This window comes from Sarcophilus harrisii, chromosome 1, assembly GCF_902635505.1.
Source record: "Sarcophilus harrisii chromosome 1, mSarHar1.11, whole genome shotgun sequence".
Taxonomy (NCBI): Eukaryota; Metazoa; Chordata; class Mammalia; order Dasyuromorphia; family Dasyuridae; genus Sarcophilus; species Sarcophilus harrisii.
The window spans coordinates 479481509-479500317 of NC_045426.1; the positions used below are offsets into that span (position 1 = coordinate 479481509).

At 32.7% G+C, this 18809-nt stretch overlaps 1 protein-coding gene and 1 long non-coding RNA gene across 2 annotated transcripts in view; one reads left to right on the top strand and one right to left on the bottom strand.

Moving 5' to 3' along the window:
* CCDC178 (coiled-coil domain containing 178) overlaps nucleotides 1–18809 on the top strand; it is a 610238-nt gene that overhangs the window by 588432 nt on the left and 2997 nt on the right. The window lies entirely within an intron of this gene.
* On the bottom strand, nucleotides 1945–17057 carry LOC116420591. Its single transcript, XR_004230958.1, has 3 exons — nucleotides 16930–17057; nucleotides 10867–11035; nucleotides 1945–1974 (listed from the first exon to the last, which is right to left on the bottom strand). It is a non-coding gene; the product is annotated as an uncharacterized LOC116420591 (long non-coding RNA).

Genomic DNA, 18809 nt, shown 5'->3' on the forward strand with positions numbered 1-18809 from the left:
GCAAGGTATTCTGTTGAGAAAGAGGAGGAAAAGATGGTGTAGAATGCTTAAGGAAAGAAGAAAAGATTTGTAATAGCCTCTGTGGGAAATGTTATGATCAATTAGGGAAGAATAAAACAATTATTTTGTTTCAGCAAGGCCACAATTGATATTAGGTAATATGGAATTATCTAAAAGGAAACATAACTCCCCTTCATGCACCTGTATATTTAACTAAGAAATAATTTTAATTTTTTTCCCTTCATATCTTCCTCTTGTTCAATTCTTAACTTTTTATGAGCCCATTTGGAGTTTTCTTAGCAAAGATACTGGAGTGGTTAGCTATTTCTTTCTGAAGCTCATTTTAAACTGAGGCAAACAGGATTAAGTGACCTGCTTAGGATCATACAGCTAGTTAAGGCTGGATTTGAACTCATGAAGATGAATCTTTTTAATTCCAAGCCCACTGATCTATGCATTGTGCCTTTTAGCTGCCCACGTGTCCTTAGTACTTAGCATAATGACATCTTTATAGTATTCTTTAGTACGTTTGCTGAATTTAATGTTTTTCACATGTTGCAAGACAGTTTCCCATCTTTGTATAATTTATTTTTGAGACAGTGCAAAATTTTATATTTATTCAAATTAAAAATAATATTCTTAATTTTGACCTAGCATTCTTTGCAATAATAATATCATTTTAAAGCTTGAATTTTGTCATTTTAGCTACTTCTATCAGCATTATCTACATATTTTGTAATTATTCTTCTTTATTTTTATCTTTATAATAATATAAATGATAACGCTTAAAAATATAAGAACAAAACTAGAATTTTGTTGCACCATGTCACTGATCACCATGTTGGCTGATATAGAACCATTTAGTTGGGCATTATTGTTGAACCAGTGGCACATCTGTCTAACAGTGTCATCTGGTCCATATTTTTCTATATTATTCATCTAGCTTGGGAACATTTTTCAAATATTTTGCTAAAGTCAAAATACATTATGTCTAATTGTGTCTGAAATTTCCCTGATCTCCCAATTTAGTTATCCTATCATAAAGGAAAATGAGTTGTTCTTTATGAGCCAAAGTTGCTTCTGCTAATTACCAGTCTTTTCTAAATGCTCAAAAATTATCTGTTTAATAATCTGTTCTAAAATATTTTAGGGAAGTCACAATTTTGACTCTTCATGGACTCTGATTTTCCTAAGCAGTTAGGTAGTGCTAAAGTGAGGAAGAACTGAGTTCAAATCTTTACTCAGATCATTGAAAGCTGTATGACCTGGAAAAGTCATTTAGCTGCTACAAATCTCAATTTTCTCATCAACTATAAAATGGGTATAATAGCACCTAACTCCCCTGACTGTTTTGAGAATCAAATGAGGTGACATTAGATTGCTTTATAAACCTTAAAGATATATTAATATGAGCTATCATCATCATCCCATCACCATTGTCCATATTTCTGAGCCACATACCATCATTGGAAGAATATTAGTTCTAAAATATATATTCTGTGTTAAGGAACTCTTTTGGATCATTAAAAATACTATGTAATTCCCCCAAAGCAACCAAACATACTGTCTTTATCCTATTCAGTTCTTGGCTTATATCACTATGTTTTTGCATTGGCTGTTTAATTTTAAAAAAAAAACTTTTTACTTATCCAATTGCTTGTCATAATCTGATCATTCCCCTCCAAATTTATAGATGTCAAAACCATATCTCATCACTTATTTGTTAACGCCATTCTACCATTCCAGTCTCCCTCTCCCATTTGTAAGTTCTTCTGGGGCCTCCATTTGGGGAGAGTCCTATATTGGTCATCATTTATTCCCCTCCAGGCTATTTTCTGCTCTTCTGGGCTTCAATACAAATGCCTTAGATAAAGTCTTACCTTGGGTTCTCTCAGTACCTCTAGTAACTATACCCTAGAACAAATATTCACCTCTCCAGCCTCACCTTGAAACTTCCTGCCACCTTTTTGGAACCTGTGTGATGAGTATGTGAAAAGAAAGAAAGAGATAAGAAATATAGGGTTAGAAATAATAAGTTTTGTCTACCAAGCAATTTTGTATCATCATAAAATGTACCTGAGTCACACTTTGCTGGAGGGGAATTTTTAAGCCTATGTTTTGATCTCCTGAAGCAATTTTTTTTTTCCAGCAAAAAATAAAGCTGGGAGATAATCTATACTCCTTTCAGTCAGTTGTGTGATTGTGAAGGAAAGGTCTTATGTAGAATGTTATTTGTAAAAACTCACTTGTGCCATTATCATATTTTCTTCAAAAGAATACTCAGTATATCAAATACAACATAATCTCCAAACTACATAGGACAAAAAGCTTTCAGAATATAGAGTCCTAAGGAAAGCAATGTAATATGGGAATTTGATTAGGTACATATTATCCCTGCTGTGATATCAGCTACTGACATTTAAATAAGGATGCTTTGAGTAAGGTTGGAAAGGATAGATTTACTTTTAGTTACAAAAATCTCATTATTTTAAACACCTTTGCAAAAAAACATCATAATAGCACTCGTCCCAGCACTGATTCTTTCTGAATCCCATTGAAAAATATGAACAGAATGAGATGTTAACAATAATAGCTGAAAGTTTTTTAAGTTTATAAAAACACTATTCTACAGACTAAGGCTGACAGAAGAGCTTTATTTTTTTTTTAATAATTCAGCAATGCTTTTTGTTATAGTGATTTTGTTTCCTATTGACACACCTCTTAATGGAATTTTTCCTTATAATAAGAATGCAAAACCAATTAAAATAGATAGACATTTTGACCATGTCAGGTGAAGTATGCCTTGATCCACACTCTTATGATATCATTTTACTATCTTCTCATGCTTCTGTTTACATTCCTAGATAGGAAGATGATACTTGTAACTCATTCATTCACTATTAGGACAGTTAGAACGAGTATATATAGACAGAGTCACAGGTTTGAGTTGAACATGAAAGGATAATACCTTTTTTAAAAAAATGATGAAATTCAGGGGTATGAGAAGAATGTACTTGGAGAAAGAGAAAGAGAGAAAAGGGGAATGGTGCAAATTATCTGCCATTAAAAAAGAGGCAAGAAAATGCTTTTATTGTGGAGGGGAAGAGGAGAAGGAAAGGGTGAGTGAGTGAACCTTACTCTCATCAGAAATGGCTCAAATAGGAAATAATATGCATGCTTAATAAAGGGATAGAAATCTATTTTACCCTGCAGGAAATTAGGAGGGGAATAAGATATGGGAAGGTGGGGAGGATGATATAAGAAAGGGCATAATTAGGGAGGGAGTGGTCAGTAAAAAAATGCTTTTGAGGAGGGACAGGATAAAAGGAGAGAGAGAATAAACTGGGAAGAAATAAAATTAGCAATAGGAATTATAAAAAAAATTCCCAAGCAAGTTTTTCTGATGGAATATTGTTGTTCTCTGGAACATGAGGAGCAGGATGCTCTCGGAGAAAAAAAAACCTAGAAAGTCCACCATGAACAAAGTCAAATAGATTGTATACAAAGTAATAGCAATGTTCTGGGTTGACCAACTGTAAATGACTTTATTATTCTCAATAGTACAATCATTCACACCTACTCTGAAGGACTTAAGATGAAAAATCCTATCTATACCCAGAGATGGAACTGATGGAGTCTAAATATGTAGATCAAAGCATTCTCTATTACTCTTTCTATCTCTTTATTTTTAATTAATTTTTTTCTTGAGGGTTTTTATTTTCATTAAGGTGGGAGATCTATGTTTTCTTTTTTCTTCTTTTATTTTTTATTATAGCTTTTTATTTACAAAACATATGCATGGGTAATTTTTTAACACTGACTGTTCCTTGCAAAACCTTCTGTTCCAAATTTTCCCCTCCTTCCCCCCACCCCCTCCTCTAGATGGCAGGTATTTCAATACATGTTAAAATGTATATTAAATCCAAAATACATATATATATATATATATATATATATTTACACATATACATACAGTTATCTTGTTGCACAAGAAAAATCGGATCTAAAAAGAAAAAAAACTGAGAAGGAAATAAAAAATGCAAGCAAACAACATCAGAAAGAGTAAAAATGCTATGTTGTAGTTCACCCTCAGTTCCCACAGTCCTCTTCTTGGGTATAGATGGCTCTCTTCATTACTGAACAATTGAAACTGGTCTGAATCAATTCATTGTTGAAGAGAGCCACGTCCATCAGAATTGATCATTGTATAGCATTTTTATTGTCATGTACAACAATCTCCTGGTTCTGCCCATTTCACTTAGTATCAGTTCATGTAAGTCTTTCTGAAATCATTCTGTTGGTCATTTCTTACAGAAAAATAATATTCTATGGCATTCATGTACCATAATTTATTCATCCATTCTCCAATTGATGGACATCCATTCAGCTTCTAGTTTCCAGCCACTACAAAAAGGGCTGCCACAAACATTTTTGCATATGTGGGTCCCTTTCCCTCCTTTAAGATCTCTTTGGGATATAAGCCCAATAGTAACATTGTTGGATCAGAGAATATGTACAATTTGATAACTTTTTGAGCATAGTTCCAAATTTCTCTCCAGAATGGTTGGATCCATTCACAGCTCCACCAACAATGTATCAGTGTCCCAGTTTTCCCATATCCCCTCCAATATTCACCCTTATCTTTTCCTATCATCTTAGCCAATCTGAGAGATATATAGTAGTATCTCAGAGTTGTCTTAATTTGCATTTCTCTGATCAATAGTGAGTTGGAGCACCTTTTCATATGACTAGAAATAGTTTCAATTTATTCATCTGAAAACTGTCTGTTCATATCCTTTGACCAACTGGAGAATGGCTTGAACTATTATAAATTTGAGTCAATTCTCTATATATTTTAGAAATGAGGCTTTTATCAGAACCTTTGAATGTAAAAATCTTTTCCCAGTTCATTGCTTTTCTTCTAATCTTGTCTGCATTAGTTGTGTTTGTACAAAATCTTTTTAACTTAATATAATCAAAATTCTCTATTATTTTGTGATCAATAATAGAGATCCATGTTTTCTTTCACAACTTGACTGTTAGGGAACTTTTTTGCATAACTTCACATATGGTTTCTTAATTGTGGGCAGGGATAAGAGAGAGAACCTAGGACACAAAAATCTTAAAAACTAATGCAAAAAATTTGTTTTGGTTATAACTGGAGAAAAGATTAGATAAATAAAATAAATTAACTAAAACCACATTATGAGGAGTTTAAGAGGCTCTAAGTTTCAGGATACTTTAAAGAAGAGACTTGGGGATAAGAGAAGAAAGACTGTAAAAGTAAAACAGGATACACTTCATCTAAAAGTTCAAGATTTTAACAATTAAAAGAAATTTAGGTAAAGTTGAAGGAGTGGAAACATTAACTATATACATGGATACAGAGAGGAAGTTACTCAAGGAAAAAACAGCTTCAACAAACTAGACCTCTAGCATCAGGCAAATGAGTTTATCCCAAGAACCCAGTTGAGAAACCCAACTAGCATGGTCACTAAACTAAGGAGATCTGCATGAAATTTTACTAAGAATGAAAATACTAGGAGTGGTGGCTTGCTTTTACTACACTTATGCCTCACCACCATTGTGCTCTAAATTTGAGTTTATCCTTTCTATGTACTCTTATCTCAGAATATCTATGGGAGATTGAATCATTAGGTAGGAAGAGGAGAGGGAAATGGATTTTGTAACTACTGTTTTTGCTAAGAGGTAGTGTGTCTGCTGATTAACAGGTTAAGATTTTGAAGGAACTTGTGAGATATAGTTTTAGAAATACCCACTCACAGGACTACCAGTGAGTAAAACCCTAGTTAGCAGTGACTCTTTTGGAAAACCAACTCACAAGATCAAGATAGTGAAGATAAGATCCAAGAGAGCATCTACACCTTTATATATTCTTTTCTCCATCTTACAAATCAGGGAGTTGAATTCTGAACAGAAAGGTGAAATAAATTGTCCATACTTACAATTACTAGGACTCAACACTGGTCCCTTAAGTCTAGTGACAGATTACTCTAGAGCCAGAAATAATCTCAAAAGTCACCATCTTACATGTGAGGAAATCAGAGATGTTAAATATCTTGCCCAAGATTGCAGAGAGAGCAAGCATAGGAGGCTGGATTTGAACCAAGCCTTCTGAATCAAGAGGCAGTTCTCTGCATTCAATGTATCTTACAACTTTTTATTTCAATGAGGCAAAAAATATACTTAGGCAGATCACTGAAGAAGCAATATTCATCTCCCTTTTATATCACAGTCTTTTCTAAATTGATTTTTTATTATAGAAAAGGTTAATATTATTCCTGAAATATTTTACTTGCGAATTATGTGACTATCATTGATATATATGTTGGAAAATATAAAGTTTTTGTAGAAGAAAGTGAAGCTATATTATTATATGGATAGTTTGGGGTCCCAAAATATTTTTACTTGATCTAAGTCTTCTCATGCATATCCTAAATAAGGGAGAAAGGAACTAAAAAAGAGAGGTTTTTTTGAGGGAAAGACTTATGACCATATCATACATACTCCAGCAATACTACCCATGTCTAGATCCACTTCAGAGAACTAAGAAATATAACCAACCCAACAAGACCCACTTAGTCAAACAGTACACTTGAAAGGTAAAAGATTAAAGTTATATTCAAAAGATAAAGATATACAGACCCATCTGTTCTCTGAAGTTGGAGTGATCTGCTATGATGAAGTCTTATATTAGCAATCACAATGCTGCTAGAAATAGATGTAAACACCAGCATGCTAATTGCTGATACAACATGAAATGAGACTGGTGTAGTTGTCATGACTGTTAGTTATAACTCCTCAGTCCCACAACAGAATCTTCCTTCCTTTGCTCATAGGTACTTAAAAGTCTATCCTAAACTTCCCTTAATCAGTAACCCAAAATTAAATTAGAATAAATGGCTAGTTCTAGGATAAAATTTAAAACTTTGAGCCTATGGTTTAATTTTCAAGGTATATGTGACATCCATAGTGTGACTATAAAATAATATGACAAAAACTAATTAAAACATGCATGTGGGCTAATGTTGACTTCTTCTAAAAATAAAAGTTAGGAAGATATATATTGATTTTGCACAGTGCCTATACATGACCACTGCTTCAACCACATGGAGAACTCACTTTTTGGAATCTCCTTCAGAGTCTGTGGTGCATCCTTGATAGCAAATCTTTATACTTGGATAGTGGATTTGATTTTTGGAAGTAGCTAACATTCATTCAAAGCCAAAAGTGCTAGATAAGGTAAATGAACAATCTGGGTAATATTCTTTAAGGTAAAAAAGTAAGTGAAGGAAAAAAATCAATATAATGAAACTGCTTTTCTTATCTGCCTCATAAAATGGCTCTGAAAGCATTTTTTCAAAATAAAAAAAGGAGCTCTAACCATGCTTTGATCTATGGAAGAGTTGGTGGGATATGAGTCTAGCTTTCTGAAGTTTCTACTCGGAATGAGGTTATGGTCTGTTTGTTAAAAATCAATTAAATCATGTTATAGCCATACCTGATATGTGTATATGTTAATTTGTACCCCTCAGGCCACCTTTTGAATACATAAATTGGAAAATGAAGTTGTAGACAAATACTTTCCTACTAAAACTCATTTTCTCTTAATTATTATGTGATTTGTTTATATAGATATAAGCATGGCAGGAATGGTTTCATGCTTAAAAATGTGTTGTATATTTTTGTTGTAAATTTGGGTCTAAGTAAAACAAATGTAAGTAGCTGGGAGATATTAAATATTTTCCCAACTATTTATAAATAGCTGATGTGGAGAAGGGACAATGTTTTAAAGAATCCCATTATGAGATTTAACCGTTCTTTTATCTATACAAATAATTTTAATTTGTAAAGAATTGTTCCATGTTCAACAAATTTTTGATGAATGAACAAAGGAATGAATGACTCAGATATTTCCAAATAAAGAATTCAGGGTCTCCTGCTTATAAATAATATTACTTTAAATCCTGAAAGATGTTGCAATTTTGTGTGCATGTTTGTGTTATTGTGTAGCCACTAAAATTTGAAATCTGGTATCTGAAACCAGGAAAAACATCAAAAACCTTTTTTTTTTTTTTTGGTAAATAATGGTAAAAAAAAAAAAAAAAAGGTAAATAATGCCTTTCAGTCTTAAATAATGTTTTAAATAATCACTTCTCAGCATAATATGTTTCAATTTCTACAACTGGGGGTAAATTTCACAATAAGTCAGTCAACAAATCCTTTTAGATACAATATCATGTCTAACTGGAGCCCACAACTACAATGCCTTACACAGATCAAATCAGTATATTGCTCAAAAGTCTTTAGTGTTTCCCCATTTTCTATGGAATAAGGCCCAGAATCTTTACTCTGGCATACAAAACCTTCCATCATCCTAGAACTTTCCAGTTCTAGTGTCTACTTTTCCCTTTTATTTTCACTTATGCCGGGCTCTGACCAATCTGAACTATTTTCTTTTTTATAAATATTCCTCGTATTTTCCTGCCTCCACATTATTGGCTAATTAGATTTGTTATGCCTGGAGTACCCTCTCCCTCCTTTCTTAATTTTACCTCTCCAAATCCTCCTCATATTTCTAGGTCCAGTTCAAATGTCATCTCTTTCAGACGTCTTTTACTCATGCTCCCAAGTCAGATTCAGTCTATATCTCTTCTAAATCCCCAGATTATTTTGTTTACACCATTTATGACACATAAACCATAGTGCCCTGTATTTTGTTTTTTTGTGTGCTCATCTCATCTCCACTACTAAACTATCTGTAGGTTTTTTTTCATTATCATTTTCTTTGAACCCAGTTCTTTTCAAACAACACTTGTTCAAATGTTGATTGACTGAGATGATTGAATCACTGGCCCAAGCTCAGTACTTATGCATAACACTTATACTCAAAACACAAGATCTCATTGAAGCTATTTAATAATTATCCTTCACAGTAGAAAGATAGAAACAGAGCACTAATTGGAAATAAATTTATTTTTTAATGGGGAAAAATGAATAACTTCAATTGAAATTACTGGGATAATTTTAGGCAAATAGAATATAGCTATTCAAATTGGAAATTGGCCATTTTTATTTGGTCATTACAGGTGAGACTATTTTTAACAGCTAAAAGACTCCATTTAGAGCACTTTAAGCCATGATACCCAAAAAGACTATCTTTGTACCCCTTGACTTACCTATAGAATCTATTATAGGAATATTCTCTTGACTTTTCTATATTTTTGTGTGAAATCAATAAAAATAACATCATAAAAGATTGGTCAGTGGCTGATTCATATGATTTATTCTTTGCTGAAAAACTGCAAAGAAATGTGGAAAATAATTTACTTTTCTGTAACATGGTTTTTCATTTTATGTCTATGACTTACATGACAGATTTAAAATTAAATCTCACTTTTGCCCTCTTAATAGGATGGTACTAAAATATTATGTATATGTATATTCTTCTTCTTTTTCTAAAAGACTTTAAGTTTCTAGATAATATAAACAGGTTCTAGCCCCAGCCTTACTCCTTCTACTAGACTGGCTCTTTTCAATTTCTGATTTTTTATAGAAATCTGATACTTGAAATACCAGTTAAAAATCTAGTAAGATAGTTTTTTCTTCCGAATGCTCCTCCTCCAAATATCTAATAACATTACATATAAAAGCCTGAATAACATAATTTTCTTTATTCAGAACCACTCAACTATAGAATCTCGAGTTCTTTTAGCCCTTCCAAAGGTATGATCAGTATGCATAGGAAAAGTCAAGTCTCTTACTTAACTTTGCAAGAGTGCTCCTCAAAGCATTAATAGCTGTATTGCCTTGTTAATAAACTTCAGCCAAAATGCTTTGGGAGATAATTTGATTAAAAAAAAGAATAAAAAACACCGAAGCTGAAATATTGCTTTTATGAGCAGTAAGATCATTTCAGCATGTGCTTTTTAATAGACTGAAATACATATATTTTAACAGAAAACACAGATGAATTAGCACTCTCCCATATCATCACATCAGTAAGCGTGACTATTCCTTTTTAAAGTCTTTTCAAATACTCTGTCATGCTCAAATGTAAGGGGAAGAAAACAACTTTCTACATAAAATACATACTATTTCTTCACTTTGGGACTTGTCTGTCTGCCTCTATCTTCTTAGACAAAATTACATGTAAGTGAATGACAAACTACAGATCCACATACATAGCAACTGTACTAAGCTCAGGGACCTTGGAAATTGACCTGAATGTCACAGGAATAGGCAGTGGGCTCTGGGACTGTTCTTCATGTAAGTGAGGTTGGATCCTGGCTTTTGGCAAAGGTGTTGCCCTGAGAACTATAATTGTATAATTACATTGACTGTGGTTCAGATTTGTCCTGAGCTCTGATTCTTAGACAACTCTTAAAAAGCAAGATGCAGAAAGGAAATAGAATTGTAATTATAATAATAATAACTGATGTTCATGGTTGGCAACAGATACACACAGACACACACACACACACACACACACACATATATATATATATCATATATCAGATAGAACTATGTATAGGATACACACATACCCTCACATGGAGAGAGAGAGAGAGAGAGAGAGAAGGATATCTATTTGATCCTCACAACAGTTCTGTGCAGTCTATTGTACAGATGTTATCTGTCCCAATTAACAAAGGAGAAGAGTAAGACTAAGATCAAATACATATTTCCTCAGTCTTCTATCTGTAGCTCTAAAAGACTCATGTTTAAGTCAGAATTTGCCTTTTTTCTCACTAAAATTTTAGTCCTTATTTGCAGAGGAACTTACTGATTCCAAGTCCAACACTTTATCCATTATGCAGCTTTGCCATTCAAGAATGTTATTACCTGAGAAAGTGATGAGACAGATGGCCAGGCTTGCTCTCAAACTTCATCTCTCTGCTGCAATTGACCTCATCTATCCACCATCATTTTTCTTTATGGTATCGGTTAGAATAATAGACATCTCTGTGTGATGGTGGGACATCAACAAATGTAATGTAGTAGATATCATATCCTACATTTTTTAAAAAGGAAATTCCATGTATTTATTAAAATCTTTACAAATCTGGACATATGTCAACAGACAGCTACAAAAACACATGCATATGGCCCTACCAGAAGATACCTATTTAGTAACATGGAGAAAGGGATATATTGATCAAAATTGGTCCTAAGATGGAGGGTAAAAGAGTTTAAGAAAAGGAAACAAAGCTTCCTCCATTTCCAGCCATCAATGGGATTATGGATGAATGGCAATGCCAAACTGACTTATTTTTTAAAAGTCTTTATTGATTATATTTCTAAAAGTAATAGGACGTCACATAGACATTAAGGCTAATAAAATACTTTTATTAAAAACAACACTTAAGTAAGAAAAGTAGAATAATTTTCCTTTTGGAGATGAAAATAATCAAGGGTCGGAAAGGTTAATTAATTTGTCCTGGCCAAATAGGTAATAAATGTCAGATCTGGGATTCTAACTCAGATATACACACAAGTCCAGTACTCTGTTTATTTATTAGTAGATAACAGTAGATAATGAATTAAAATTAAGTAATTGCAAATTAATTTCATTCACATCCTTCTAGGAAAGCATTTTTTGAACACTGATTGGCTACCAATAGGTCCTAGGCCAAGCCCCATTTGGTCATTGTTTGAGAACTGATTGACTCAGATTAAATATATATTTATTTATTTATTGAGTTTTTTGTTGTTGTTGTTTGGGTTTTTTTTTTTTTCTTTTGCACTTTTTGAAAGACTAGATTCTTTGCCTTAGTTGCTACACATCCTTAATCACTGAAAGGGTGCAACCTCAATCAAACTAAGACTCATTAAAGACCTTAGATTAAAAAGGCCAAGCTCTACCATTTCATACAGGGCCATTTCTTGTCATTCATATGGCTGTGGAGGGGAAAGTGAGACAGGTGACCTTGTACAGGCCTCCCTACTTAAATCCAATTCACTTGCATGTTATGGCACCACCTCCCTGATGTCATCACCCTCTTTGAGAATGAAGGACAAATAACATTGATACTCACACACTTGGAACCATGCTGTTAGAATAAAAATTATTCACTGAAAAAAAAATGTTTTCACATTTATGGGATTTGCCTTCTAAGGTATTGATACTGTTGCCCATTGCATGCCTAGCAAAATAGACTTCAGTAAGGAAGTACAATAAGTACAAAATATAGACAATTTCCCCCCTTCCCAACAAAAAAGATTTCCTGGGTTTTACTCTGAAAATATTGAAGGGTGGCCTTAATTCCCACTACATTTCATCTCTAATATCTAATAAAATAAAATTAAAATTAAATAATTAAATAATGCTCAAGTGCACCCCTATTAAATTGTGGTTAGCCTCAAATCTCAGAAAGACATAGATAAGAAACCGGACAAGCTAGTAAGTGAGATATTAGATACTTTTGAAAACATCCTCCTTTCTATTGGCTGTTTCAATTTAAAACAAAATTATAACTCAACACAACAATATGAAGAAGTCCTATAGCATTTGTTGTCATATTAGTGCTTGCCTTGTTGGAAATAATAATATTCAAATAGTTCTAGAATAATCACTTCTAGAGAAAGTGGCTGAAAATAAGTGAAAATATGCTTTGATGGTGAATTCCTTTCATTACTTGCTTTTTCACAAAGAAAAATGTTCTTAGAGTATCTATTGGTTAGTCCACAGTCATGGGCTTTTAACTGTCAACTAATATGAGGAATCAGAGAGAAATGTCATCATACTTTAAAGATGAAAATAAAATATATTCACGAATTTAGAAATTAGCCAGTAATTGAAATGATCATGGCAATGTTTTAACTGATGACCAATGAACTCTTTTCTTGCAAACGGCTCATAGAGCATTAATTACACGTCATATTATAAATATGGAGAGCTAAGATCAGTCTTGCCCTTGGGACTCCTTGGTTGAATGCAGCTTGGCAAGTAGTTTTTGAAAATCATTAGGCTGCAGAAATTTTACTTGGTCAGTAATTTTTGCGTTGGCCCCTCTCCTTTTCTCATTATTATCCTTTGCTCCTCTAAACCATGGCACTTCCTTATACTATTCCCTTCATCACTTGGATCTAAGAATATGGCCTCTTTCTGAAAAACATACCCTAACTTATTCCATAAGAAAAGGTTTTTTAAACAGAAAGCCTTAACCAGGAAAAGTAGAACACTTGAAATCTTTTCTGACCAATACATCTTCTTCAGTCTGATTTCCTTTTGACTGCCTCTATTTATTTATTTATTTTTTTTTGGCATGAACACAAGGGTCACTGCATTGATTATTACAATTAACTACCAGGAGAAGGCAATACTGCATAACAGGGGCAAGGGGTAACTTCATAATTTCTTATGAGTACAATTAGGTTAGTTCCATAATATTGATAAAGAGGAGGAAAGAGAATCTATTAAGCACTTACTATGTGTCAAGCACTATGCTAAGCATTTAATAAATATATCTCATTTGGTTGAAGCCTTTCCCATCTGAAGGAATGAGGGAATATCATACAAGAGGGGTTCCTATGTGAGTAGAGTTCAAAAATTATATCTTTTACCTTGGATCTAGGCCACTTTTCTGAATGTTAAAAGTGGTACAGTATAGCATGGAGCAAATACAGGGCCAAAAGGAGAAATCAACAAAATTTGAGAAGGCCAATAAAGAGGGAGAGTTGAAGGAAGTTCCAAGTTTCCATAAGTAGATAAACAAGGATTTAAACTTTATAAAGCAATTCTCAATTTGTTATACTCAGAAATATAGGTGTAAGTATATTTTGATACCTACTCTTGGGTGGTCAGGCTTGATCTTTAATTTCACTTGTTTATTGGAATTAACCTCATTTATCCACTCTCATTTTCTTTCATGACATCAACTATAATCATGGCCATCTCTAAGTGCTGGTGGACATCAGCACATATAATGTGGTATGAAGAATATCCTCCATTTCAGAAAAGCACAGATATGTACCTTTTTCTGTCTAGCATCATTTAGAATGTCATTTAAGTAACAGGGATATCTTCATTACTAACCAAAAGCTTTTATAACTAGCAAGAGATATGGGAAAGAAAATCAAAGAAAATGAATAAAAGTTAACTTTGAGCAGTTGCCATAATTCTACTTTAATATCACTTCTATCCCAAGCTTCTTTTACACACAGAAAGAGGATTAGACCTAAGCAATTACAGAAGCATAGAATGATTCTTGCTATTGAATTCTTTTCAAAAGAACTTCAGGACTTCACAGAAGCTGTAATATGCCTCAAGTTGACATTTAATGAGACACAAAACCAATTTTTCCCCTAGAATACTTTCTTTCCCAAAGTACATTAAAAAGCAATATCAGAGTGGGCAGCCATACAGCCTCAGACAAATATCCTAAACTGTGTATAATTTCTTTCATAAACCCTTTATAGTATTCCATTATACTACTAAAACAACCTTAAAGGTCAGCTAGTTCAATCTACAATACTTGTTTTATAGATTGGTAAACTTAGGCTTTGAACAATGAAATGACTTATCCAGAGTTATACCCTTGTAAGTATCAGAACTGGTAGTTGAAACTAGGCAAATTTCTTGCTTCCCTCTGAGTTTAATATAGTTTAGAATTTATTATCATTTAGATAAGGTGTTAATTCAACTTTCCTGTTCCTCAAAATGAATTTTCTGTACAGCTAAATAAAACAGAATGAAGAGGTCTGTTTCATAAACAAAAACAAAGCAACAACAAAATTTTCAAGCACTTTAAGAATGCACATATCCTGGGGAAGTGAGGAAGCTAAGATGAACACTTCTAGGGGCAGCTATAAGTGGCAGAGTGAATAGAGTACCAGATCTGAAGTCAGGAAGACTCATTTTCCTAAGTTCAACTATGTCCTCAGACACTTGCTAGTGCTGGTGAGCAAGTCATTTATTAATTCTAGTTGCCTTGGTTTACTCATCTGTAAAATGAGTTGGAAAAGGAAATGGTAAACTATTCTAGTATCTTTGACAAGAAAATTCCAAATAGGATCATGAAGACTTTGACTCTACTAAAATAATTGAATGATAACAATAAGGCTGGTATTTTAGGTATGCTAATTACCTCACAGTTTTAATGTGAATTCACAATACAAATTATAACTCCTCCACATTTTATAAAGTACACAATCATGTGTTGCTACCCAAAATATTCAACAATGAGTGGCCAAATTTCTCACTTTTAGTTCTCTGAATTTAGGTACAGAGCACTGACTATTTGTCAACCCTGTACTAAAAATTCCTCTAGCTATATAGAACTGAGGTGGGAAGGGGGAAGAATCATATTAGTCCAAAATTCAACAGCCACTCTAGTTTGAGATATCAGAGAAGAATTTTAGCTGAGGGCTAAATGTAAATGATCATTATTTGCTTTTAAAAGTAGTATCTCTACTACTTAACATAGTATGGAGTTGCTATAAGTACTTAGTTGAATATTTGATGAATCTAGATTTTGTCAGGATGAGCACATTGTAACTTTATGTCTTAATAAAGAGTCTTAAATATTTGCTATAACCAAAATAGCCATCTCTTTGTACCTAAGCATGAATTTTTCCAAGTTAGTGAGACTGGTTCCCAGATGACATCTGGTCTATTCTGGTAAACAGTCCATCATAGACTTGGAGAATCTAGTACTTCATTTTCATTCCATGATCAGGGATTAGGATTTATATGTATGTATGTGTGTATGTGTGTGTATCTATCTGTCTATAAATACATATATATGTATATATATATATATGTACATTTAAGAATAATAAAATAAGATTTCCTAAATAATCTACAATTTAAACTATTAATTCAGTTAACTTTTACCTCAGCCTACCTAAATTAGTGAGGTTTTATGTAAACATATATATATATATATATATATATATATATATATATATATTGTTATAAGTAAATATAAACACAGATATGTACCTCAGATATAAAGACTGGATGCAGGCTATTATCCAAACAGTGAAAAACTACTAAAAATGTTTCAACTATTCTCTTATTTATATTTGAATATGTTTTTATTGAGACATTTTCTCTTCGCTCAATATTATTAGTAAATTACCTTATTTTTGAATTTATCAAAAATATATTCACTTCACATTCTTTCTATTTCATTCTAGTGGCCTGCTATTAAGATCTATGCTGATTCTTAATTATTTTAAGAATATTTTCAATATAACTATTACCCATACAATCCCATAGATGCTTTAACATTTTATTAATTTTCCTGCTTTAACCTAAACTTATTAATCAACTAACATTTTAGGATTCAATGAAGAACAAAAGGGGAAATTATACATGAAACTTTTAAGTTCTATTATTTAGGTTGTTTTTAAAATGTATATTAAGAAATGACCAATAAGATGGACAATGAGACATTTCCTCAGTTCCTTACAACTTCTCAAAACTTTATAAAATAGGAATTATGCAAGGGAGACAGAGCAGTTTTTTTAATGCTGCTATAGTTAGGTTGCCAAGAACTCTTAACTAGGAAATAATATGATGAACTAACAGTAGAAAAGGCTAATCCTTAATCATTAATAAGTTCAATCAGCAACCCTTCCCTCACTGTCCACTGTATTCTCACAAGGTTGTACAGGCCAGATTACTAGTTTGAAACAGAAGAAAAAAGTGGAAGAAGAGGAGGAGAAGGAAGAAGAGGGAAAGGAGGAGAGAAGGAAAAGGAGAAGGAGGCAAAGGAAAAGGATAGAAAGAGATAGAAGGCGAAGGACAGGGAAAGGGAGAAGGAGAAAAAGAGGAAAAAGGAGAAGCCACTTGCTCAGTTTATGATAACATTGTGTCAGTACTTTCTATTTCCATATATCAGCTAGAGAACTAAGGAGCAGAGTCAAGTCAGGAATGTGGCCATGTGAAAAAATACTCACCTTGATGGAAACAACGAGACATTCACTTGGGGCCTGGGAAATCCCCTCAGATGTCATTTTAGGAGAAACAGAAATCAATGAAATATGAGTTACACTGTGTGGGAGGAGGCTGAGACAGTTCAGAGGTTCATTCCTAAATGAAAACATTATCAAAAGGGACAGAATTAAATAGTGAATAATAGGAAAGCTAGACTAACCAAAGACTTCAGGAAGAAGCCTCAGTTAAACATCTTGAGGATAAGGAGATGAACTAGCAAGAAAGATAATAACAGAGACGAATTAGGCTTCCAGACCAGCTGAAAGTGTCTGGAAATCTATGAATAAATATTGAAGACAAAGAAAAATGAATCATCATGTGATAAGTCAGGGAAACTTAAGGATTCCCAAGAGATCATGAAAAAAATAACAGATGAATGATATAAAAAAGGAAGAATAATTTATATAGCACACAGGAGAGATAATTAGCAAAATATAAAAATTTGAATTCAAAATGTTGTCTTATCAAAGAAACAAATAAACAAGAATAACTGATTGAGATTCAAATACATATAAATGAAGGACAATCTGGAGAAAAAAAAGCAAAAAGCAATAATATTAAAAAAAAACACCATTATCTCAATATAAATATGACAAATTGATCCTGAAGATAGTGTGAATAAAGACCATAAAGATTATAGGTCTCCTAAAAAATACAACAGGCCAAAAAAACTGAACACCACAGTAAAAGAAATAATGCCAAAAAGACCCAGTACTTCTTATAGAAAACAATGTACCAATCAGAAGAATCCAAAAGATTCTTCCAGAATCACTTCCAGGAAAAAAGAATTTTTTAGAAAATGATAAATATGTGCTGCAAACTCTGAGACACATTGTAATTAAATTTAACATTTCCAATAATAACAAATTCTGAAAATTGAGGAAGACCTTCAATTATAAAGGAAAAGAAGCCCAAACTGAATACTCTTCACCATAGAAAATGAAGTTATATACTCCAAAGAGCAAAGATCTCAAGATTCATCCAAAAGTAAAATAACTTAAAAAACAAGCCAATCACTTGTTGATTGGGAAAAAAAAAAAGATGGATGTTGAATAAAAACAAACAAACATTCAAAGCATTACTAGAAATTAAATGAAATAGTTTTCCCTCACCTCTACCATTATTTTCCTTATTAGCAACTACCTGACTCTGTCCAATCAGGAAAAAGAAAACTCAAAAAACTTAACTACTTACAGATAAATCAACAGGAAAAACAGTAACAACAAAAGGGAATATGGCTTTTCTATCTAGTAAATTGCTTCAGGAATCTATGAATAAGTACTGAAAAAATAGAGGAAAATGATCTAACCTTTGCTGAAACAGTGGACACTAAGAAATTTCAGAACATAGAACCTCAACTTGCAACTCCTGAGTAATTTAAAAGAAATTACAATTATGAGAGCAGAATTTAAATCACACACAAAAAATGATAAAACAGAATGGGAAAACCTGAATATACAATGGTAAATCTCAAGAAACAAAAGAGAAAACAATTGGAATATTAATAATTGGAAATGCAAATAAATAGAAGTGAAGGACAACCTAGAAGAAAAGCCAAAATTTTTTTTAAATTTTTAAAGAAAATATGTTCACTATGCAAGAAAAACATATAGATCTCAAAGGGAGAATATAGTCACCTAAGGATTGTAAGTCTCCCAGAAGAAAAGTACAGGGAGGAACAAAGCCTAATCTTATAACAAAGGAAATAATAAAAGAAAATTTTCAGAACTTCTAAACATAGAAAATGAAATTCTATTCAAAGGAATTCACAGACTAACTACCTCCTGGGGGAAAAGAAAAGAAAAGAAAAGAAAAAAATCAAGGCTACAAACTCCAAGACACA